General features: G+C 44.2%; 1 protein-coding gene across 14 annotated transcripts in view; it reads right to left on the bottom strand.

Moving 5' to 3' along the window:
• RIMBP2 (RIMS binding protein 2) overlaps positions 1-23340 on the bottom strand; it is a 211135-nt gene that overhangs the window by 93060 nt on the left and 94735 nt on the right. For 10 of the 14 annotated variants that reach the window (XM_082204073.1, XM_082204085.1, XM_082204086.1 and 7 more), the window contains exon 1: positions 9693-9797. The gene's annotated coding sequence lies outside the window, so the exon portion shown is untranslated. Of the gene's footprint in view, positions 1-9692; positions 9816-17337; positions 17428-23340 lie in introns of those variants that run through there. The other 4 variants (XM_082204081.1, XM_082204082.1, XM_082204078.1 and 1 more) reach the window with 1 other exon arrangement.

The raw sequence follows: 23340 nt of genomic DNA, 5'->3' as shown, positions 1-23340 counted from the left end.
CCCACAGACAGATTCTGCTAGCGACTGAGGCAGCCACGCGGAGATGGGCGGTGCAGTCAAAACGGTTTAAACTATGCAACCAGGCTTCAAAGTGGGAAAGTTTACGCACGAGTAACTCCCAACCACTACAATTCTCTTTCAAAAACGGAAGTTTCTTTGGCAAGACCTTCTTTCTTATCTGTACACAATTTTTGATTTAGTTGGAAATATTGTATCCAATCGGACAAGTGGCATCTAAATTCATTGTATTTTTTAAAAGTTGGCTTTTCTGTGTCTGGTTCTAGTCATATCCGGTAGGTGGGCCACCCTCCCTTCATGTTTTTCCTTTTAACTGCTATTGCTTCCGCTGGAGATATCCACAAAGGTATCTTTGGTTCCAAAATTCCTCTATATTTACTCCATATCTTATAGAGTGATTTCCTTATTACATGGCTTAAGAAACCTTTGTGGACCTTCACCTTTTCGTGTAGTAGATAGGTGTGTGTGGGCCAGTTAAACAGCCTCCGTGGGCTGCTTCCAGCCCATGGGCCACAGGTTGGGGACCCCGGTGTAGACAATACTGAGATAGATTGTCTGGTTCAGTACCAGGCAGCTTCCTCTGTTCTTGTTTCTAACCAGTTTACAGGGTTGCAAAAGAGTGAAGAGGCACCATTGCCAGGTCAGCAGGGGGATGGGGGTGGGATACAGTATTTCTCTTCCCGTTGCACTGTTGAATCATAGGATTGCAAGGTTCGAAGGGACACCATGGGTCATCTAGTCCAACCCCCTGCAATGCAGGAATCACAGCTGAGATGGGAAGAAAAAAGACTCTCTCTGCTCTTCGGAGATAGTTCCTAGAGTCACATCATAAGCTGGGTAGAATGCTATCTTATGTTCCCTTCTGAAATGCTCTGACGTGATTCTCAGTGGATCACTTTGCTTATTAATGGCTGCTGGTTCGCCTGGGGATAGTTCAAACTCTCAAGGCATCTAAACAGGCGACAGGACACATTAAAAATAATACATCACAGAAGGGGCGGAGTACAATGAGTTGGAAAGGCATGTGGCTCAAGATGACATAGAGCACGGGTGTCAAACACAAGGCCCGCGGGCAGAATCCGGCCCTCCAGACCTTGTCATGTGGCCCGTGTAGCCGCCGCCGGCCGCCAGCCTTCACCTTTTATTCTCGCTTCTTTTTTTTTGACACAAGAAAGCTGCCTCTTCAGCGCATGCGCGGCAGCCTACAAGCCAGAGAACGTCTGCCCTCTAGCGGCGCCGGCCGTTCTACACAGGAAACCTCCACAATAATTTATGATAATAAATAGTGGACACATAGTCCTACAGATACAACTGGCCCTTTGAGGGTGACCAAACTGCTGATGCGGCCCCCGATGAATTTGAGTTTGACACCCCTGACATAGAGGGACAATGTGGTGGGACGCCTGAATTGTAGGCAGAAGGTCCCAGGGCCAATTCTGAGCATCTGCAGTGGAAAAAATAATCAGGTGGCAGATGATGTGAAACACACACTGCCAGCTGGAGCATAGAGCAATGGAATAGCCCTTCCTCTGTGAATTTAACTAATCCTCCTTTAACCACCATTTCTTTTGCTGGCCTCCCAGGCAATGGATCAACAGACATTCACACAAAGCCCTATGTCCTGTAATCTGACCTTCCTTTCCCCAAAACCTTTTCCTCTGCTGCAAACTATTCCCACCAAACCTGCAGGTGGTAAGTGGTGCCTGCTGAGGACTTTAGAGTAAGCAAAGGGGGTGAGCTCTCTTCGCCAATTCATAGAGAGACAGGCTTCCCTTTTGAAATCGTCCAGAATGAGCTGGCAAACATTGCACGAACCTTTATATCTATCTACCCATCACTATTTGGCCTGTTTTTGAAGGACTAAAATAGGAATGAAAGGCATCCAGCATTGCTAGGCACGTCTTTTTGGGAGGGAAAGGGCAGGGGGAGGCAGGTTGGAGAATGGTTTTTTTGTGTGTCTTTCTTTTGCTGAAACCAAAGACAGAATTGCTTTCATCTTCCTTTGTTCGCCTCTGAAACATCCACGCTGTGCCCTCCTTGCTCTCCTTTTTGCTTGCCCGACAAAGTTGTGATTGTAAAGCAATGTTTGAACTTCTCTTTATCTGTGTCACTCCAAAGGAGACTTAGCAGAAGCTGTTACTGTGGTTCAGCCAACTAACAAAATGTGTGTGTGTGTGTGTGTGTCTAGAGTATGTTGACCCTGAAGCTCCTGCTCGGAGTGAGTGGAAGGCAGCATATTTTTATAGATCAGGCCAAGGGAGCCAGCGTACAGCTTCCGGGTCATGTGGCCAGCATGACTAAGCAGCTTCTGGTGAACCAGAGTAGCACACGGAAACGCTGTTTACCTTCCCGCTGGAGTGGTACCTATTTATCTACTTGCACTTTGACGTGCTTTTGAACTGCTAGGTTGGCAGGAGGAGGGACCAAGCATTGGGAGCTCACTCCGTAGCAGGGATTTGAACCACTGACCTTCTGATTGGCAAGTCCTAGGCTCTGTGGTTTAACTCACAGCGCCACCTGCGTCCCTCAAATGTTCCTACAAGTGACAATTTGTTCTGCAGTTGCAAGAAAGCAGTCCTTTAGCATAGCAGCACCTACACTTTGGAACTCTCTGTCCCTTGATATTAGGCAGACGCCTTCGCTGCATTGGTTTTGCCCCCTGCTATAAAATGTTTCATTCCAGCAAGCTTATCCAGGCAAGTGATTTTAGCACATGGTTTGGACACATGGTTTTTAGTAGGTATAAGAACGTGCTGAATTGCTGAATGCACAAAAGTATACATTTCCTGCAAAAGAGACACAAAACTTTTGAGTATGCTAAAACTATCCGATATTAGAAGCACTGGGATGGCGGCAGGTGTTTTTTTTTTAATCACAGGATTTTATGGGCATTGACTTTCTACATATTGTTTTCCTCTTTCTTAGCATTCTTGCTTGGAAAAAAATTGATTGATTTATAGATCTTGCTTTCAATGTTGGTTTGTTTTTTATTGGTCTTTCAAATGAATATTTTGGATGGTTCCTTGTAAATGAGTTTTTGTTCTAGTAAGCGATATATAAATATTGAGGAATAAATAAATAATGTTCTGCCTGTCCACTTGTTAACCATTGAAGTGCGGGATTTGCTGATGAGTAAGTCGATAAGCTCAGCTTTCTATTCTTCACACACACACACACATTTCAAACCAGAGTTTCTAAGCCTCCTGCCTGCAGTCAAAGTTGGCAAGAAAGTCTGGAAAGAGTTGAAGAAAACTCTTCTTCTTTTCATTACTGCTTGTGTGAGGAAGATAAATCAAAGTCATCCCATTTCTCAAGCATACAGTAGGTTAAGGCAAGTGATTACAGCTACTCTTGACAAGGTCAGAAAGCACAGGCTCAGGGAGACTTCTGGGGTGGTGCCACCGGCAATGGCGGACTCCCTCTGAACTGGAGGGACCAGCTCCGCATGAAATGGGTCTTTTCCGCTGCGGCGAAGTGGGGACCCTTCTGGAAATCACAGGCGGATGAAGCCTGTGACCGTGGGACTCGGCGAGCACCCTTAGCGCCCCCCAACCCGCAAAGGAACCCACAAACAGGCTCCGAAGCGAAGAGGGGGAAGTGGCGCGGTGCTGTGAGTCAATCGCTTTTTCTGCGGAGTGAAGCCGCACAGCCGTTGCCGGAGAGCGCTGCCTTTTTCCTAGGACAATTTGGCATCTAAAATAATCAACCGTGAGTACTGGAACATTGAATATTTGGACTTTAAATAAGAACTGGCGAACTGGTGAAATAGAAAGGAATTTGGACTTAAAAATCCACCTTAATTTGGTACTGAAACGGGAAGGTTTAAACAGGAAGTCACCCTTCCGTTTCCCTGTAGCCAGAACAAAGCAAAGACAAAGCAAACTAGAGTTTTAAAGACCACCTTTGAAGGATCAACTTTCATCATTTAAAATCGCTGAACCCCCCTTAGGTAGCAGGAGAAGAAGGGGGATCTCTTTTTCTTGAGCTGTTTAAACCTGCAGAAGTGAATCTAAAGCAAAGTAATTTTCCACCGTCCTGATCCTGGAGCGGGGTGTCAGGATTGATGTTTGAAGCTCATTGACCAGAAACAAATGTTTTTGACAGATAGTTATAAGAAGAGAAACATAGTGACTCCATTGCCTCCTTTCGCATCTTAAAAGAACAAATATGGACAAAACATTTTAAAAAAGAGACTTTGTTGCTATTGTTTTTAAGAGAAAGAACAACCAGAAGCTTTTCCCCCTAGAGGGGAACTGTGGAATTGTATAATTCTTGGGAGCTTGCAGCTGTCACTGATTACAACTGTGGGAAAGGGTTTGTGACCTTGCGAGATAATGTCTGCAGAAGCACTGTTGGGTGCTTTCTGCAAAATAAATGCCCTATTGGATCAGTTAAGCCAGAAGACGGATTTGATGACTAATGCGGCCAGAACCTTTGAACAGGTGGTGGGAAACTATAGGGAGCCCACCCAGGAATTAAAACAGGAGCATGCCATGACAGAACAGCTGAGAGAAAAGGTTTCTGCTGAATCTTGGGCGCCAGAGACGGAAGGAGCTGAGGCCCAGCAGGAATATAAATTTTTGGATTTGACAAATGAACTTGGAAAAGACCAGACTTGGAAAGATAAAACCTGGTTTGGTTTGGAAATGGGGGGTTGGATAGACCCCCCCTATACAGGAAGATTTGGACTTTTCGAGTCTGGAAAGGGGCCGTCAGATGTCTGGAGCTGTGGGGGCTCTTAACTTTGAAGGGAATCTGGTACATGTTTCTAAATACTACGTCGAGTCCGGTCTGGACTATGGAAAAGGGACTGTTTTGTTGAAAAGGGTCAAAAATATTACCAAGCTGGAGTTCCCACGAACAAAAGGAAAATATGAAGAAGAGCTGCGGAAGGGATATGGAAGAGACTTGAGAGCCTCGTATATAAGATTGCCAGGTTAATGTGCTAGATTAATAGGATAGAAAGGACTGGCAAAACCCGGGACCAGGAGGAAGGGACGCTGGATGAAGATTGGATTTCTTATTTTTTATTTTTTATTAGGACTGTTTTATTAAATTGATGAATGTTAGGAAAATGTTGAAATGAAATTATTTGGCTCTAATAAAAATGTTTAAAGAATTAGGTAAGAATGTTATGGTAGGAGAAGTTGGTAAAAATTAAGATTTAAGTTTTATGAAAATAGATTAAGGTAATGTGATGACATAATATTATGAACTATGGAAAGGATTTGAAAGAGGGGAGGGATTTGCTGAAATAATAATTCGAATTGGAATACAGAGAAGGAAGGCGTGAGGAAGTCCGGGAAATAAGTAAATGAAAAATATGTGATGATTGAATTGTTATTTTAACTATTTTTATTTTGTATTTTTCTTTTTTGTATTTTTCTTTTGTTTTTTCTATTTTGTAATTTCTTGAAAATCTTAATAAATATCTTATAAAAAAGAAAAAAAAGAAAACACAGGCACAGCCTCTCACTATTTTGCATGTTGAGATGCATTTCTGCAATTAGGGATGTCAGAGAATTCCAGTCAAAACAGACCTGGCTGTTGAAATTGCCACATACTTGCTCACCGGATTAACCACATGCAAATACAAGTAGGCAATTGTTGACACCGAATTTAAAATTAAAAATTTAATTTACATAACTTACATCCAAGTTTCCATCTTGGGAAGCAAACTCCATAGAATCCAGGGAAACTTACACCTCAGAAGTAAATCCCATTAAATTCAGTGCAGAAGTAAGATCCCATTAAATTCACTCCCACTGTTTGACATAGTAACTATTCTTTTAATTCATGTATACGGCATATGTAGCCTTACAGTGCAATCCTAAAAAATGTCTAAATTAATGGGGTTTAGGATTGCAGACTTGGTGTATGTATGTTTACTCAGAAGTAAATCCTAGCTTCCTCATAGCGTGTGCAGCATGTAATAATAAAAAATAATATTAATTTAATATTTTATATAACTCCCAAAGGAGCCCAAGGTTAATAATTTTGGAGGGATTCTGAAACATCTTCTTAAATACCACATGGAGTTGAGTCTGGACTATGGAAAAGGGGCTGATTTGTTGAAAAGGGTCAAAATCATCACCAAGCTGGAGTTCCCACAAGTGAAAGGAGAATATGAAGAAGAGTTGCGGAAGGGACATGGAAGAGACTTAAGGGCCTCGGATATAAGGTTACCAGGTTAATGCGCTATATCGATGGGATAAAAAGGACTGACAAAACCCGGGACCAGGAGGAAGGGACGCTGGATGAAGATTGGATTGTTTTTATTTCTCTTTTTATTACCAGGATTGTTTTATAAAATTGATGAATGTTAGAAAAATGTTGGAACGAAATTACTTGGCTCTAGCAAAAATGTTTAAAGAATTAGGTAAGAATATTATGGTTGTGAGAAGTAGGTAAAAATAAGATTTAAGTTTTAAGTTTTTAAGGTTTTCTATAAGATAAGATGAAAATAGATTAAGGTAATGTAATGACAGAATACTATGAAATATGGAAAGGATTTGCTGCATAATTATTAACCAGGATACCAAAAAAGGGAGGAGGAGGAGGTCAAAGAAAGAAGGTAATGAGAGTTGAGGATTTGAGAATGATGGGTTTATTTTTGTTTGTTTGCGGTGTATTTTTGTTTTTTGAATTTGTATTGTTTGATGTGGTTTGTTTTTTCTTTGTTTTTTCTATTTTCTTTTTTTGCTGTGTTTTTTCTTTGTAATTTCAAAAATTTTCAATAAATATCATATTAAAAAAATAAAAATAAAAGTCTGGTAGTTGTTGTTCTCTTTGACATATGGTGGGAGGGCGTTCCACAGGGCAGGTGCCACTACTGAGAAGGCCCTCTGCCTGGTTCCCTGTAACTTGGCTTCTTGCAGTGAGGGAACCACCAGAAGGCCCTCGGTGCTGGACCTCAGTGTCCGGGCAGAACGATGGGGGTGGAGATGCTCCTTCAGGTATACTGGACCGAGGCCATTTAGGGCTTTAAAGGTCAGCACCAATACTTTGAATTGTGCTCGAAAACATACTGGGAGCCAGTGTAGGTCTTTCAAGACCAGTGTTACAGGCCCTGGTGGTCTGGGAGGTTCTTCTGGGAGTTCTTGTCCAGTCTCCCAGGCACAATGGCCTCTCCATCTTCTGTAGTCATCTCTGAGCCCAGACCTGGCTGCCCATCTGGTGCCCCTGCAGACTTCAAGTTCTGTCCACATTGCTGCTGGATGCAAGAATCATGAGAGCATCACAACCTCCAAAGGGTGAGTTACAGCATTTGTCTCTCTTTCCACATTGCCCCATCCCAGTCGTCTCCAAAGTGTGTGCTCTTGCTCCAAGCGACAAGACGGCTTTGCTGAGGAAGCTGATCTCTGTGGTGGGAAAGGAATCTGCCCGGGGAACAGGTTTATTTTTAAAAGTTCCAATATTTATAAAAGCCTACTGTCGACATTAACGGAGACTCAGATGGCTTTTTGAATGTCATTGCCTTGTTTCAGAAAGAGAACTGGAACGCAGGGAGGGAAGCGACCCAAATTTAATTCTGCGCTAGAATGTGGCAATCAAAGGGGCTTGTCGCCTCGCTCAGCTGAAGCCACAGCAACGGCGAAACAGAGTCAGGGCTGGAGCACATTGGGCAGAAAGGAAGAGAGGGGGGGGAAAGGAGATCCATTTCCTTTGAGATGTTATATTTAACTTTCCAGAGCGTTGTGTCAGCACATATCAGCCCTGGCTTTTCTGCAAAGCTAATACATCCCGATATAATGAAAGGGAGAATTAAAACTGCTCCGCCTCAATGCAGGGCTGCTTTCTATATTCAGGGGCGGAAAATGAAGACCACTTTCCTGGGTGGGCTACTACACGATGTAGGCAGTGAACCCATTGAAACAAACGCGATTTTGTTTGCATTTAATGAGAAACAGCATAATTCACACTTCTCGAACCAATACGCGAACCGAAACCACATTTGCTAGGAGTCCTGTTGGATGTGCTGCTCAGAACGCCCAGAGATTCTCTAGGTGATGTATTGTCTAGGATTAATTGTTGTCATCAAGATGCTTAATTTTTTGCTGCTATTGGTGTTTGTTTGGGGGTTTTTTGGGTATTTTTGATGATGATGATGATGATGATGATGATGATGATAATGATAATAATAATAATAATAATAATAATAATAATAATAATAATAATAATAATAATAATACTTTATTATTTGTACCCCGCCCATCTGGCTGGGTTTCCCCAGCCACTCTGGGCGGCTTCCATAGAAACAAAAAATACAGTAAAATATCACAGATTAAAAGCTTCCCTGAACAGGGCTGCCTTAAGATGTCTTCTAAATGTCAGGTAGTTATTCATCGCTTTGACATCTGATGGGAGGGCGTTCCACAGGGCGGGCGCCACTACTGAGAAGACCCTCTTCCTGGTTCCCTGTAGCTTTGCTTCTCGCAATGAGGAAACTGCCAGAAGGCCCTCGGCACTGGACCTCAGCGTCCGGGCAGAACGATGGGGGTGGAGACACTCCTTCAGGTATACTGGGCCGAGGCCGTTTAGGGCTTTAAAGGTCAACACCAACACTTTGAATTGTGCTTGGAAACGTACTGGGAGCCAATGAGACCTTATTATGATTTATGTGTGGATTGTTTAATTTTATTGTATACTTCTTGAGATGTTTTTTATTTAATGCTCACAGCTACTTTTGTTGTATATATTTTTTGTGATTATGTAAATCTTTTTAGGAATGTAAGCTGCCTTGAACATGGCTTAACTATGGGAAGGTGGCATACAAATAAACGACAGTAATTGGTGATGAAAACCAGATTTTGTGATGCAATTCTCCAAGCGCACAGTGCATACAGGAAGTGCATATATCAGAGGAAACTGTGTAGAATATAGGATTCTGCGAAGAGGGTGTGCAGCCAGATCTACAGCTGTTAATGTATTTTATTTTAGCCATCAATTTCAAAGATTTCAAAGAGAAGACAACAGAATCAACTAGTGTGTATGTCAGGCGTAGGCAAACTCGGCCCTCCAGAAGAAGAAGAAGAAGAAGAGTTTGGATTTGATATCCCGCCTTTCACTCCCCTTCAGGAGTCTCAAAGCGGCTAACATTCTCCTTTCCCTTCCTCCCCCACAACAAACACTCTGTGAGGTGAGTGGGGCTGAGAGACTTCACAGAAGTGTGACTGGCCCAAGGTCACCCAGCAGCTGCATGTGGAGGAGCGGAGACACGAACCTGGTTCACCAGATTACAAATCCACCGCTCTTAACCACTACACCACACTGGCTCTGTTTTGGGACTACAACTCCCATAATCCCTAGCTAACAGGACGAGTGGTCAGGGATGATGGGAACTGTAGTCCCAAAACATCTGGAGGGCCGAGTTTGCCTGTGCCTGGTGTGTGTAGTTTGCCTGACATGAGCACAAACTAAGGAGATTGCACAGAGAGCATGCAAAATGGAGGCGTAAGGGCGGCTGTGACAGCAGCAGCCAGCAGATCAACAGGATCTTCCTCCTATTTGAATGTTCAAACATTCCAAGGTTGAAATGCCAAGCTGGGCCTTGCCATATGTTGCAAACAATTCAGCCCTTTGCTGAGCATCTTCCTTGCGATGACAATGACACCACTTACATTCGAGCGACCAGAGAGCTCCACATACACTCTCCCAGCTTTCTTTCTACATACCTTTAGGACCTGCTCTAAGTTCTCCAGTTTGGCTCGGAGCTGGTGCTTCTCCTTCACAGCCAAATCACGTTCTTTGGTCACTGCGGCGAGGGTTTCTCTAAGCTGAACATAGTCTGTTTTCACCTAAACAACAGCAGAGGAAAAACTGAGACAGAACAAATTGCCCTTCCACAGGTGCCATCAATGTGAAAGAAGAAACACATGATTTACGACTGCTCCCCCCCCCCCCATATATTTCCAAGGAAAAGGCTTTAAGTATTGCCTGTGGATCTTTGGGACTAGTCACCCGTGCAATCAGGTAAGGATCTTATCCATGTTGTGGAGAAGGGTGTGTGTACGTAGTCTGTTGTATGGGTGCAGTTCAGAGCGCAGTTCTGTGAGTATTACAGGCACCTACTGGATAGTGACCATGGCATCACTTATGTATGCATCCTGTGGTCTCTTTAGGGATGAAGAGACCCAGCTAGATTCAGCCTGTTTCACTTTGGTGTCTGATAATCTGCTCCATCCTGTTTCCACATGCAGATTAAAAATAATAATAACTGCAAAAGTTTCTTTAAGTAATATGCGTTATATAAGTTTGTCCAAGGATTGCTTTTTGGCCCTCGATCCCTTTTCATTTTTTAAATTTCTAGTTTCTGGTTGCTTGGAATGTCTAGAAAGAGCAGCAACTTCTTCATGATGTAGAAACAGGGCAAACAAAGGGCAGTTGCTAATGACATGCTGTGTCACCCTTGAACTCGATATGGAAAAAGTTGGTTGGCAGCATGTACCAATGGCAGCAGACACCCACCCCCTTTGTACAATATGGAATTTAGTGTAGCCGCAGATTCTGGAGCAGATTATAGAATCATAGAATTGTAGAGTTGGAAGGGACCACCAGGATCATCTAGTCTGACCCCCTGCAATGCAGGAATCTTTTGCCCAACACGGGGCTTGAACCCACGACCCTGAGATTAAGAGTCTCATGCTCTACTGACTGAGCTACCAAGGTGGCTAGGTTTTATCATCACATCTACATTCCACCTTTCCTCCAGGGAGCTCAGACTGGAATGCACAGCTCTCCTTCTTCCCCCGTCAATCATCACAACCACCCTGTGAGGTAGAATCATAGAATCATAGAATCATAGAGTTGGAAGAGACCACAAGGGCCATCGAGTCCAACCCCCTGCCAAGCAGGAAACACCATCAGAGCACTCCTGACATATGGTTGTCAAGCCTCTGCTTAAAGACCTCCAAAGTAGGAGACTCCACCACACTCCTTGGCAGCAAATTCCACTGTCGGACAGCTCTTACTGTCAGGAAGTTCTTCCTAATGTTTAGGTGGAATCTAAGGCTAACATATCACCCCTTAACCTCCTCTTCTCCAGGCTAAACATGCCCAGCTCCCTTAGCCGTTCCTCATAAGGCATCGTTTCCAGGCCTTTGACCATTTTGGTTGCCCTCCTCTGGACACATTCCAGTTTGTCAGTGTCCTTCTTGAATTGTGGTGCCCAGAACTGGACACAGTACTCCAGGTGAGGTCTGACCAGAGGTAGGTTAAGCTGAGAGAGGATGCAGGGCATGGGTAGGCAACCTAAGGCCTGGGGGCCGGATCCAGCACAATCGCCTTCTAAATCCAGCCCGCGGACAGGCCAGGAATCAGCGTGTTTTCACATGAGTAGAATGTGTGCTTTTATTTAAAATGCACCTCTGGGTTATTTGTGGGGCATAGGAATTCATTCATTTCCCCTCCAAAAAATATAGTCCGCCCCCCCCACAAGGTCAGAGGGACAGTGGACCGGTCCCCTGCTGAAAAAGTTTGCTGACCCCTGATGTAGCGTGACCATATGTGCTATTTTATGTTCCAGAAGGCTGCCCTTTATTGGAAGCACCTTATATTTAATGGGTTCCAAATCTAACTTAGGACCCACATACCTACGGGACCGCCTCTCCTGGTATTCCCTGTGGAGGACCTTAAGGTCCACAAATGACAACACTTTGGAGGTTCCAAGTTGCAAGGTGGATAGATTGGTCTCAACAAGGGCCAGGGCCTTTTCAGTACTGGCCCCAACTTGGTGGAACTCTCTGTCATGAGAGACTAGGGCCCTGCGGAACTTGACATCTTTCTGCAGGGCCTGCAAGACAGAGCTGTTCTGCCTGGCCTTTGGTTTGGACTCACTCCGACCCCTATGTTTCCCTCCCCTTATGGTTTTGATCTATGGGCTACTATTAAAATGAGGCTGCATTTTAAATTGTATTTTAACCCGTATTTTAAATTGGTTTTCTTTTCTTTTCTCCCCCCCCCCATTCTGTTTTCATTGTAATTTTACTGGTGTTAGCTGCCCTGAGCCCGGCTGTGGCCAGGGAGGGTGGGGTATAAATTATTATTAATTATTATTATTATTATTATTAAAGATAAAGAACTCAAAGAAGGGGGGAGAGGGGGCTTGAAGTTACCACAAAAATGGTAGACAGTCTTCACTACTACAGTGAGATGTATGCCACGGGAGCTCACAGAAGGCAGGGGAATTTCAGAGTATGGTTTCCAGTGGCGAGAAGCGGTTGTCTTAGTGAACAAGTGCATGCATTGATGCTAGAGACAACATTTCTATTAACCACTCTGACACCTAATTTCTAGAAGCTCCAAAGAAGGAAGCGAAACTCTGAAGAAGGACAAATCCCAGCAACTCGCACTACAAGTCGTCTCCAAAAGGCAAATAAGCAGGATAAAGTGGGAATAGTGATTCATCCTGGGACAGACACTGGAAAATAGGACTGCCCAGTGGGGCTTGCTAGGGTGGGACACAGGGAGGCCAACAGTAGGTGGCGCCAGAGCCAACTCATGCTAGTTTTGCACAAACACAAGACTAATCTCTGCTGGGGTCTGTAGGATGAAACTGACAGGTAGTAGCATCCCATGGTCTGGCTTTAAGTAAGAAGGAAGACAAGGGACGTGGGGGGATGAGGGTAGACTGAGATTGGTGGGGCAGTGCCCCATTTGCTCTAATAAGATAGCCTCCTCTGGTGCTGCCGCCAGCAAACAAGACTAGCTGGAGCAAAACCAGTAGCTGCCACAGAGCTTGAGCTCAGAATTTGGGGGTTCCTTCACACGGAAACTTGGGTTTTTAATTTATGTGTTTGGCAAAGCAGGTAGCTTTCCCTTACCAAAGCAGGTAAGGGAGCTGGGCATGTTTAGCCTGGAGAAGAGGAGGTTAAGGGGTGATATGATAGCCATGTTCAAATATATAAAAGGATGTCACATAGAGGAGGGAGAAAGGTTGTTTTCTGCTGCTCCAGAGAAGCGGACACGGAGCAATGGATCCAAACTACAAGAAAGAAGATTCCACCTAAACATTAGGAAGAACTTCCTGACAGTAAGAGCTGTTCGACAGTGGAATTTGCTGCCAAGGAGTGTGGTGGAGTCTCCTAATTTGGAGGTCTTTAAGCAGAGGCTTGACAACCATATGTCAGGAGTGCTCTGATGGTGTTTCCTGCTTGGCAGGGGGTTGGACTTGATGGCCCTTGTGGTCTCTTCCAACTCTATGATTCTATGATTCTAGGTGCCCAGGTGTGCTGGGTGTTGCTTAAACACTGGCCCCTGGCAACAGAGCCTCATCTTCTCCTTCCCTCTAGATTTTTGCCTTGAGCTGGGTGCACAAGCAGCAGCTGAATTGGTATGCCCCGTCCCAAATGTGCTCATGGAATCTGTCAATCCCATTTGTTCATGCTTATGCAAGTGGATCTAATGATCGCCTCTGCAAGCTGCTGTCTCAGGAACATATGGGCCATACATGAAATGAAAATTGCGTTGGAACAGCAAAGCCCCCCCCTCCTTCCCCAACTCCAGTGGCAGCAAAAGACGGCTGACCTAGTTTGAAGGACTGCTAGATACAGCCCTCCTGATTCTTATAGATGACTTTGCTTCAAAAACAAATTATAAAGCGGTAGCCAAACTAGCCTGTGACCCCAAACACAAAGATGGTCCTGTGGCAACTTAAAGAGCAAAAGATTTAGTATGACACTAAATAACAACCAAATCTGTAGGTCTTTTGTGTGTTTGCTCTGGGGTAATTCCTCTTTCAATGATTCAAGATGCCCAGAAACATATTTGCACAGTTCAGCTGCAGTTGCCTAAGAGCATATCCACATCACCACCATCCCATTCCCACAAGCCAGGTGCGGGAAACCTTTGCCCCTCCTGATGTTGCTGAACCACAACTCCCATCCAAGCCTGGCTAATGAGCAGGGAGTTGCAGCTCAGCAACATCACGAGAGCCAAAAGTTTCCCACTCCTGCTATAGGCTAACAGCAGACTCATTCGCTGGCTGTGGATTCCTGATGTAGCCAAACTGGTACTACTTGTGCACAACAGGGAGGGATAAGGAAGACTGGGAGGACTCAAAGATTTGCAGAATTACTTCCTGCCATACACACACACACACACACACACACATACATACACAGTGGTACCTCAGGTTAAGTACTTAATTCGTTCCGGAGGTCCATTCTTAACCTGAAACTGTTCTTAACCTGAAGCACCACTTTAGCTAATGGGGCCTCCTGCTGCCGCTGCACCGCTGGAGCACGATTTCTGTTCTCATCCTGAAGCAAAGTTCTTAACATGAAGCACTATTTCTGGGTTAGCGTAGTCTGTAACCTGAAGCGTATGTAACCTGAAGCGTCTGTAACCCGAGGTACCACTGTATACACACACACACACACACCCCTTTGGAACAAATAGGGATTGATCCAACGGAATTTCCCTCTCAAGAAAGAAACTGGAACCCTGGACAGACAATAGATCTAAAGGTAAAGGTAAAGGGATCCCTGACCATTAGGTCCAGTCGTGGCCGACTCTGGGGTTGTGGCGCTTATCTTGCTCTACAGGCCGAGAGAGCCGGAGTACAACTTCCGGGTCATGTGGCCAGCATGACTAAGCCGCTTCTGGCAAACCACAGCAGCGCACAGAAACACTGTTTACCTTCCCCCTGGAGTGGTACCTATTTATCTGCTTGCACTTTGATGTGCTTTCAAACTGCTAGGTGGGCAGGAGCAGGGACCGAGCAACGGGAGCTCACCCCGTCGTGGGGATTCAAACCGCCGACCTTCTGATCGGCAAGTCCTAGGCTCTGTGGTTTAACCCACAGCGCCACCCACGTCCCTCTCAAGGAAGAATTTCCCTCTCAAGGAAGAAACTGGAACCCTGGTCAGACAATAGGTCTACATGCATTCAAATAATGCATGGAGCGGGGCCACTGGACACTGGCCCCACCCATATCTCCCCACCTATGCTCTTGACCTTTGTGCTTTCAGCTGAACATGCTTGGAATCACCCTTCAGATGTATGCGCTAAACAAATAAACAAAAAAATTAATGGGCCGCTTCCTCCCTATTTCAGCTTTATTATAGGTTTTTGTTATAATAGATCTGTCTGCTTCCTCCCTTTTAAACATGGAGTGGGGAGGGGGGGGGAGACCCTTGACATAGCTCATTAAGTGCCAGCAAAATATTCCACACAGCTTCCCACACCTCTCCTCACTCTACCCAGCCTTATTCTGAATACTGATTATTTCCAGGCAGACTTAAGAAGAGAGAGTTTATCTGGCACGCAGGCATGCGCGCACATTTCTGAGCATCTGTAATTAAGAGACCTGCTAATGAATTTCCCTCTCTTAATCACAGCTACCGGCGAGCGGATTATGAAACGTGGATCAGGAACGTTGCTGTGAACATGTGCTACAAAACATCTCCCTTTATTTCCTAGCTCCTCCTGAGAGGCTACAAAATGAAAGAATGGACAGAGAGAGAGAGAGAGAGAGAGAGAGAGAGAAGGAAACAAGTAATTCCAGGCTTAAAACCCATTTACATTCTACATTTAAAGCAATATCATGGAACTTTAAACAGAAGAATTAGTTTACTCTGGCTGTCTCTACCTACGGTTGGCCTTGCTGCCCTACAAGTTGCAATGGGCACTACCACCTGATATATGTTTTGCTCCAAGCAAAGAGACTTAAAAAGACATTTCCCCAGGACTTCTAGCAAATAATGAGTCGCATCCGAGGCGTCTGTTAGCCACTGTATTGTATTTTATATCCTTTTGTTGTATTACTGGTGCACGTTGCACTTTCGCCCTATTTATTTGCAGGTTGCTTTTAATAAGCAAGCTGATCCTTTGAATACTGTCCAAGCAGGCCTGGCCCTCTCAGGTGGTGAGGTGAGAACCTTTGCCTCAGGCATCAGATTAGGAAGAACAGTGGATCAGTCCCCTGCTCAAGCCCCCAAGATAACACCCATGGTGAGGGGAGGGGAAACAGTTAAAACAGACTTCAGTCAACAGAATTGAGTGGGTCATAGAATCATAGAACCTCTTCTTAAACACCTTCAAAGGAAGTGTAGCCTTATTGGAGTTCACTGATTGAGTCTGCGTTGCTCCGGGACAGGAGGAAGGAAGTCAAAATGACACCGAGTTGGTTCAAAGAAAGAGTTTATTCTGCTCTCCGGATAGCAGAAGGCACTTGCGTGATTAGTCCACAGCAAGTCCAAAGAAATGACAAGTTTCATGCAGTATTTATATCCTCCAGGCACCCTCTCCCTCCTTCCAACCACGTCAGCCTATGTATGCAGGTTGACATCACATATGTTCCTGCTCTGGTACTCTCAACCATAAAAGGGATTTCCTTCCTGCACTCCTGACCATAAAAGGATATTCCTGTTCCTACTCCTATCTTGGAGCAAAAGGTCACTACTTCCGAGAACATGCTCTGGCGTTAGTCCCAGACTTGGGTCTCCCCGTCATTTGTGGTCAGAACATAAGATATGTCTGTATCTGTTCTACTGGTAAAGTCAAGGCCAGTCTTGCCGTCAAACTGATAAGGGAGAGAGCTGTGTTCTTGTTTTGCATTTGCTCAACGGCTAAAGTTTATGCATTTTAGCTAAGGAGAAATGGGGATTTTGGTGCAGTTTAAAAATGCCTGTACAGTCAGTTTTGGGTTTGGGAAACCCATTCCTTCAGAAGGAGTCCTAAAATATATATCTCAAGTGTCCAAAGGTACATCTCTGGCTTACAATGAAGATGCTAGACACAATTCGGTGTGTGTCTGTGTGTGGGGGAATTCCATGGCTTTGGGGCTGCCCCAGAGACTGCCCTTTCCAAGGCCACCATTCCCCAAACCTCTTGAGGGTGGTGGAACTATCAAGGGAGCCCCCAAAGCCCATTATATACCACCCCGAGACCTGCAGGTATAGGCCAGTATATATAAATTTAATAAATAAAATAAAATTTTAGCACTTGAGAAAGTCCATAGGGACCAATAACCATAGGGAGAAAGGTATTGCACCATTTATCACGGTAATGCTTCCAAGAAGCATTTGCTGCTGGTGCAAAGCAGCACCCGTGGCCAGCTCTCCCGCAATGCCTTGCTCTGAGGAAGGACTCTGGGCAGCCTAGAAGTGTCTGTACTGCTGTCGCTAATGGAGCAGAAAAAGCTACTCAAAACTCAGAGCTTGGCAGCAGAGCAGTGCACCTGAAGAAGATGGCAGCAGCAGCAGCAGCAGCAGCAGAAGGTCCACCTGCTTCATCCACAGCATTGTGCTTCCAGCAGATCATTGGCCCAAAGATCAATGAACCCCCAAAACAGTTTTGGCCACTGTACTGAGAACTTACCTGGTCATACTGAAGTGCCTTGTGAGATATGCTGGCATACTGGAGCCTCAAGCAGTTCTTTCCATGCACGACATTGTTCAGTTCATTTTTCTAGAAGAAAAAGAGAGGAGAGAGACTAAAGCACAAGGCGGCATCTTCATTCTCAGCGACTTCAATCAACCAGCAGAATGTGCCTCGGCTGACCATGTTGGGCACTCCAGGGTGCTGCCTTGTTGTGAGTCACACCAGTGCTCCGACACCCAGCTCAGTATGGCCAGCACTGCAGCTCTCCAGGATTTCACCCCACCTGGAGATGTGGGGGTTAACCCTGGAACATTCTGCAAGAAAGGCAGATGCTCTGGCACTGAACTATGGGTCTTCCCCCAGTTGTGGGGATTGTACTTGGGGCTCATAACCCAGGAAGGCAGCCCTAAACTTCCACTGCCTTACGGGACATCTTAGGGAAAAGAAAAGGCTAAGGAGTAGACCCTACACAAATCCAGAGTTGAGTCTCTAAGACAGTTGGATGGTGCCTTGTACGCCTCCTTCCGGCAACTCTCCTGCAGCTAAGCTGGTGCCAAGCGTATTGCTCTGCTTTGCTTTGGACCACATCAGCGAGGCTGTGAGGAGGGTCTCGTCGTCTGGGCAGCCCAGGACCGCCATACACCGTGCCCAGGCTTGTGGCTCAGAGAGATCACTTTGGTGCTACTAATGCAGCGGTTTGACTTCACCCCCGGAAGTGCACTCCGTTGATTTTTGAGACAGATGGCCGCCAACAACAACTTTAGGAAGGGAGCAAGCTGGAAACACACAAGGATGTAAAGTTTAAAGTCTAAATGTAAAGTCTAATGTAAAGACTTTAAACTTTACTATGAATCAGCAGCTTTTTGCTGGTTGAAAGAGTGGCTACTTCTTGAAAACACAGACATTTTGGATTTAGAAGGTTTTAACAACGTATTTGGATGGCATGCATATTTGTGGTATGATAAGGTCAAAGCACATAAAGCATTTAAAAATCATATTGTCAGGAAAGCATTGTTTAATGTCTGGATAAGATATAAGGATTTATTGGAAAATAAAACCCCAAGGTGGCTGTCACCGATGAAAGCAAAAGCTCTGAAAAAGCTCAATATGGAGGCCAAATGGCCGAAATATTGGGAAATTCTGGAACAAGAAGGAGACAAACTGAAATTGCAGAGTTTCGAGAAATTAAAAAACAAAGTGAGAGATTGGCTTCATTATTATCAGATAATGGAGACATATAATTTGGATAAGAAAATTGGCTTCCAGGTGGAAAAGTCAAAGTTAGAAACAGAACTGCTAGAACCCAAAACTAAGAATTTGTCAAGAATGTACAATTTGCTGTTGAAATGGAATACTCAGGATGAAACGGTAAAATCTGTTATGATTAAATGGGCACAAGATGTTGGACATAATATTATGTTTGCTGATTGGGAACAGTTGTGGACCACCGGTATGAAATTTATGGCATGTAATGCCTTAAGGGAGAATATTATGAAAATGATATATAGGTGGTACATGACCCCAGTCAAGCTTGCAAAAATTTATCATTTGCCCGATAATAAATGTTGGAAATATAAAGAAACTGAAGGTACATTCTTTCACCTTTGGTGGACGTGCCCGAAGATTAAGGCTTTCTGGGAAATGATATATAATGAACTGAAAAAGGTATTTAAATATACCTTTCTGAAGAAACCAGAGGCCTTTCTCTTGGGCATGGTAGACCAATTGGTGCCAAAGAAAGACAGAACATTCTTTATGTACACAACAACAGCAGCAAGAATACTTATTGCAAAGTATTGGAAGACACAAGATCTACCCACTTTGGAAGAATGGCAGATGAAGGTGATAGACTATATGGGACTGACAGAAATGACTGGCAGAATCTGGGACCAGGGAAGAGAGACAGCGGAAGAAGATTGGAAGAAATTCAAGGACTATCTTGGGAAATATTATAAAATCAGTGAATGTTAGAATGATGCTGGATAAAAAGAAGTTAAGTGGTTACCAGCTGTAATGATTAAGATAATTGGGGGGGGGGAGAAAGAAAGGTGTAAAATTAAGTGAAAATTAAGGGTGAGGATTTGCTGAATGAATAATTAGAATTGGAATACAAAAAGGGGAGGTATGAGGAGAAATAAGTTAAAAGAAAATAAGTGAATGAAATTATATGTGTTTATATTTTTGTATTTTTGTTTTTTGCCTTTTTTTGTATACCCTCTGAAAAGTTAATAAATATATTAAAAATAATAATAAGGAAACACACAAGGATGGGGGGAAAGGAAATTGTCTTATGCACAATGCTCTGGATCTGGCTGGACCAAGTAGAGAAGAGCTTTTGCTTCTGGCAAAACATAGGCTGTGTACACACCATACATTTTAAGCACATGACTTCCCCCAAAGGATCCTGGGAACTGTCATTAGTTATGGGTACTGGGAACTGTGAGGGGTAAACCACAACTTCCAGGATTCCTTAGGGGAAGTTGAGTGCTTTAAATGTGTAGCGTGCGTGCAGGCCACAGCATCTGGGTGACAAGAATGAATTGTTCCCTCCTGTTCCTCACTAGTCTGACCACATCTGTTGCACTGTGTTTAGTTCTGGGTACCACCTTTTAAGAAAAACCACATGCCACAGCCATCATGTTCAGGGTCAGAGTTGTGCAGGGGTTACAGTGTTGGACTAGGACCTGGGAGACCAGTGTTCAAATCATGAACTCATCAAGCTCCCTGAGTGACTGTGGGCCAGTCACACCCTAAGCTACCTTACAGGGGTGGTTGTGAGGACAAGGTGGGGAGGGTAGAATGATGTGCTTCACTTTGAGCTCCCTAGAGGAAAGGTGGACTAGAAATGAAATTATTATTATTATTATTATTATTATTATTATTATTATTATTATTATTATTATTCTACCCCGCCCATCTGGCTGGGTTTCCCCAGCCACTCTGGGTGGCTTTCAACAGAACATTAAAAACAGAATAAAACTTCAAACATTAAAAACTTCCCTAAACAGGGCTGCCTTCAGATGTCTTCTAAAAGTCTGGTAGTTGTTTTTCTCTTTGACATCTGGTGGGAGGACGTTCCACAGGGTGGGCGCCACTACCGAGAAGCCCCTCTGCCTGGTTCCCTGTAACTTGGCTTCTCGCAGCGAGGGAACCACCAGAAGGCCCTCGGAGCTGGATCTCAGTGTCCGGGCAGAACGATGGGGGTGGAGACGCCCCTTCAGGTATACTGGGCCAAGGCTGTTTAGGGCTTTAAAGGTCAGCACCTAGATCGCTGACCACTGAGCTGATGGGATCTGGGAGTCTTATAACACCTGAAGAATTACAGATTCCTCACTCCTGCCACCTGCCTCTCCGCACAGTTGGATGGGTGTTTGAAAGTCAAATATATCAGTTAAATAAAAAAGTGGGGGTTGAAGCATCTTGTTAATTTGAAGGAGGTGCTTTTTGGCTTTTAACATGGTTTTATTTATTTATTTGGTGCCCCTATCTTGGAGCTAGGGGTCAGCGCTGCCTGCTGTATTTCTGAGAAGTTAATTATCCCTCACTCTTTCCACACAGGCAGTGACACAGTCAAATGAGGTCCACCATTTAACCTATTCAAAATCAATTTCTTCCCTGCCCCAGCAGCTGCTGATGAAGGCAAGGAGGCTGGAGAGAGATTAATAAGTCATGAAACCAGCCACTATTAGCCACGGGACACAACCCTTTGAAAAGAGAAACACTTCTGAAATATTATCAGACATATTTAGAGAGAGAGAGAGAGAGAGAGAAGCAGGCAAATGGTCTTCCAGGCTTCTAGAATGTTTCAGTTATCATCAGCTCATCAGTTCTGTGTGCCTTCACTGGCTCACCAGTCAGTAAATATGCAATCAAAACCTTCAATCCATTTGATAAACAGAGATAAATACAAGAAACATAGAGGGGCTTAATTTGAAAGGAAAACCCCACACAGACAATAAGGCCATGTGCAGGAACCATGGTGGGTTTACTTCTTGGTATCAACAAGATTAAAAGCACCACAAGAAAAACCAACCAACTCAGTCAGTTTTCTTGTTAACATTCTGATCTGGCAGTTTGTTTTACCTTAAGACATCTATCTCAGCAGAAACACAAATTTCGCATGTGCCTAAAGAATCCTAGAAATGCTTGTTCTTCCATATCCAGAATATTTTTGGAATATCCCCCACAGCCATTCTCTAAATCATTGTTAGCTAAGCAAAATTATTAAAAACAGACAGACAAACTTTCCCCGCAAAGTGAATGCAAGCATTTTGGGAGAAGACTGCAACAGAAACTCCCAAAAAAGTCCATATATTTTAATTGACAACTCTTTGGCATCTATAAGATCAGATAAGAAACCCCCTTCCTCTTCTGGTTAAGCGTCCCACTTTAATAGGAAGTCAGAATGCTGAACAGCTTTAACACGCTTGTGTTCTGTAAAACCCTGTAGGAGAAATATGAGCTCATTTGCGAAGAAAATAAATGCTTAAAATGAAATAAAAGTTACCTTACAGATCATTTGCATCTTTGCAGAAAGAAAGCCAGAATCTCTTCTATGGTTTGAAATAAATGAAACATTTTCAATATATATTAAGTGTGTGTGTGTGTGTGTGTGTGTGTGTGTGTGTGTGTTTCAATGGGTACAAGGCCAACAGATAAACAAAAACAAAAAAAAACCACAATTGGGAGATGGCTCCAGTAGATTTAACGCAATCTGACACCACTGTCTGTGCAGCAAGGTTCTACATTGCCTGGAGTTAAGCATCTGTTCTCCTGCATTCGTTAGCTCATGCATCAATTTTTTTGCATCTGAAAACAAAAGCCCTGCCCTTCTGGAATGTAAAATTATGCAGTTAGGGTGGGATGGGAGAGAGACAGAAAAACGTGCTGGACTTTTTGTGAGTTACCATCTTTCTCTGCACTTAACGCACTGCCCAATAGTGTGTTCCCATCTTCCCACCAGGATTTCTAAGAGCGGAGTTGGTTGAGTGACCTAAAATTTGGACGCAGTCTACCTGCCATGTATCACAGTCTGTTGGATGCTTCAGAAGGCCCCAACCCCAACCCTTTTGTTAGCAGCACTAGGCAGGCAACAAATCAAAATCAAACAAGCCTAGGGGCTAACAAGCCCCTTGATGGGTTGCATTTTGGCTTGAGAGTCACAAATTGGTTTCTTCAGGAAGGTATATTTAAAAGAGGCCTTTCTCCTGGGCATGGTTGGCCAATTGGTGCCAAAGAAGGATAGAACTTTCTTTATGTATGCTACAACAGCAGCAAGAATACTTATCGCAAAGCATTGGAAGACACAAGATCTACCCACCTGAGGTACCACTGTACTGAGAAGCAAAGCAGCTAGTAAGCCTGATCTTTATTAACTGTTGCAACAGAGTGCCCCCTTCACACGCAGGAGAAGGAGGACCTCAAACAAAGGTCTGCCCGCCCTTATATAGCCATTTTTAATTGCCCGCCCTGGAGTCCAAGACCATCCCCAGGTTGTATATATGCGTAAATGAACCACATATCCTAAAGACAACACGGTCTCCACTGTGCCTCATTCCAAAGGAAACGCAAACCCCGGGGAAGTGCCTGGAACCACTGGAATATCGCACTACTTGGAGATTGGGGTGCCATGCCACAATATTCATGAATGGAGAAGTGTTTAGTAACAAGAGTCGCTAGAGCACGAGACTCTTAATCTCAGGGTTGTGGGTTCAAGTCTCACGTTGGGCAAAAGATTCAAGCATTGCAGGGGCTAGATGACTGACCCCTGTGGCTCTACAATTGTATGTTTCTATTATTCTACCTGCGGTCTGACTCTGAAGTGCTATAGCGCAGACATGGGTTCACCTCTGCGGTAATAACTAGGGGCTGGTTTATGAACTCCTGTATTTAAAACCAAAATCTGTGCATCGGTGAGGTCTGGTTTACAATTTGAACTTTAGTGCTGACATAGTTGAAGGTGTGTGTGGGGGGGTGTGGTTTGGAAAGGTGGAAGGGGGA

The sequence above is a fragment of the Podarcis vaucheri genome (genome assembly GCF_965113315.1).
Source record: "Podarcis vaucheri genome assembly, chromosome: 16".
Taxonomy (NCBI): domain Eukaryota; kingdom Metazoa; phylum Chordata; class Lepidosauria; order Squamata; family Lacertidae; genus Podarcis; species Podarcis vaucheri.
Note: the sequence above shows the minus strand (reverse complement) of the source record. Positions and strands in the feature narration are given on the sequence as shown.